The sequence below is a fragment of the Myotis davidii genome, unplaced genomic scaffold (assembly GCF_000327345.1).
Source record: "Myotis davidii unplaced genomic scaffold, ASM32734v1 scaffold651, whole genome shotgun sequence".
NCBI classification, from domain to species: domain Eukaryota; kingdom Metazoa; phylum Chordata; class Mammalia; order Chiroptera; family Vespertilionidae; genus Myotis; species Myotis davidii.
This window is the reverse complement of record NW_006283994.1, coordinates 2,107,258-2,109,817: the sequence shown is the minus strand read 5'-3', so window position 1 is coordinate 2,109,817 and position 2,560 is coordinate 2,107,258. Positions and strand designations below refer to the sequence as shown.

Here is a 2,560-nt window from a genome sequence, read left to right as displayed (position 1 = left end):
TATCTAAAGGCCCTGTCCCTCAAGTTTATGACTCCCAAATTCAGAACTCCTGATCTTAATTTTTTTAAGTGTTTTTATTTATTTCCGAGAGAGAGGAAGGGAGAGGAATAAAGGGGTAGAAGCAGCCATGCCTACACCTTGATTTTGGACTTCTAGCCTCCGGAACTGTGAGAGCCTAACTTTCTGTTGTTTTAAAGCAACCCAGTCTGGGGGTATTCGTTACAGCAGCCCTAGGAAACTAATACAACATACATTCAACTTCGCCTCAAAGCGCTGCCTTAGTAGTAACATGGTATTACTTTGTTTTTGAGTAGTAACTTTTAGAGAACACCTTAGCAATGTAGTGATGTTTGTAAGTAGATAAATCAGATATCTCTTTGTAAAAACACTCCAGAAGCACTGCCTATAGATCGGGATCCACCTGATCACACTGGCCTTAGGTGCAGTGCCTGCAGCTCCACTGCACAAACTGCGTTGTGAATTTTAGCCCCCCTCCCCTCCCAAAAATAGTGTCTGAAAAGTTTTGGGAAATTAAATTATCCCTGCTTTGCCTCGTCTCAAGCCCCACTGACTGTTAGCTGGTCCATCCTGGTAAACCTCAAATGCCTCCTCGGCATGTCTCCAAAACTGATCAGTACGTAAAACTAATGTTTGCTACAGATGGGGGTCTTCTTCTGTGCAGAGTTAGAAAAGGGTGCAGTGTGCCGCTGCAGCAGTGTGAGGTCAAGCCCAGCATCTTGGCCTTGTGAGCATGGAGGAGCTTGGGCAGGACAGCCCACAGCTCACCCAGGGCAACTCAGAGCGAAGATAGGAAGAGAGCTGGGGAGAGTGGCACTGGGGTAGATGCCGTTGACACACTCCGTGTTGTGTTAAATCTTGCGTCCCTCTTAAGTATGCCACCAGAATTCTAGTATGCATATGAGATTGCTCTGTGCACAGAAAGGTTGGGACCACCAGTCCAGTGACAGCTGCTCTGGGCTCACGTGGGGAAAATGAGGTGTCCTACAGAATCTAAATTTTAAATGCTAAGTAGTAGATGGTTTTTATTCATTGGCTCCTCATAGCGGCCCCTTGAGAAAAATGCTGTTTTCCCTGGTTTATAAATTTGAAAAACAGAACCTGGGTTACATAAGAGGGGGAGGCCGACTTTGAACCTGGCATCCGTGCTCTCTGCATTCGGCCACTTGTACTGGCTGAGCAGCCCTCGGTGCCTGTCCAAGAGGCCAGCCCTGATTGCCAGGACCCCAGACCTCTGTGTTTGCATTTTCTTTCAGGCTTTTTGTAGTTCTTCCTCTATCCTCATATGCTTAAGCTGTCATATTTTTGTTGTCTAAGAGAACTTGACCCTGTTCATTTTGTGAATTGCTCTCTATATACAATGATCCAGGAAATTAAATATTAAGCTTCCTTGGTAGTGTCTCCTACCATGAATAGTAGGCAGTCAGTAAATGGTAGGTGGTATTATTCTTGTGTTCCTGTGTTAGTGAGGAACTGATCATGGATGCCTAAAGGTACTTTTGCTTACTGAGGTCACAACCATGGATGCTATTCGAAGCTACGCAGATACTTTTTAATTGAGCTGGCTGTGTGAGAGAGCAGAGAGAATGGCCAGCTCCTTCCTTCTGCGGGGCTGCTGCGTCTCTGTTCCAGCGGGTTGTGGCTGCATTGGAATGTGGCCTAGACGTGCTGGGTCTTGTGGTGTTACGTTTTTGTTTTTGAAAGAAAAGCTATAGCCCCGCTGGCGTGGCTCAGTGGTTGAGCTTCAACCTATGAACCAGGAGGTCAGGGCATATGCCAAGATTGCGGGCTCAATCCCCAGTGTGGGGTGTGTAGGAGGCATCTGATCAATGATTCTCTCTCATCATTGACGTTTCTATCTCTCTCCCTCTCCCTTCCTCTCTGAAATCAATAAAAATCTCTTTAAAAAATAAAGAGAAAAACTAGAAATTTAGGCTTTTATGTGAAGTTAGCCAGAAATTAATTCAAATTAAAAAACAAAAACAAAACACTGTTGGCCCCATCTAAACATTCATGTACCAGTACAGTCTGTGGACTGCCGGTTGGGTGAACTTTAAAATAAGGAAGTGGCCAGGTATGTGACCAGCTAGTTCAGTCAAGAGTGACCACATTTAGCCCTGGTTGGTTCAAGAGGTGTCCCCACACAGCAAGGTTGAGGGTTCGATCCCTGGTCAAGACACATGCAAGATTTAATCAATGAAGGCATAAATAAGTGCAAGAACAAACTGATTTCTCTTTCTCGCTCCTTCTCTCTAAAATCAATAAATAAAATTTAAAAGAGTGACCATATTTATTTTCTGAAGTTCTGTTTATGAGAAAAATTGAAGTATCATTACTCCACTTGCTTTATGTTTTAAAGTAATTTTTTAAAAAATTTTTGTTTTATTGCTTAAAGTATTACATATGTCTCCTTTTTTCTTTCCCCCTTGACATTCCCCCGGCCTCCACTAACCCCCAGTGTCTTGTGTCCATTGGTTATGCTTATATGCACACATACAAGTCCTTTGGTTGATCTCTTACCCCCTTCCCGCCCCCCAACCCT

General features: G+C 44.0%; 1 protein-coding gene across 2 annotated transcripts in view; it reads left to right on the top strand.

Moving 5' to 3' along the window:
- GPR107 (G protein-coupled receptor 107) overlaps positions 1 to 2,560 on the top strand; it is a 73,605-nt gene that overhangs the window by 1,232 nt on the left and 69,813 nt on the right. The window lies entirely within an intron of this gene.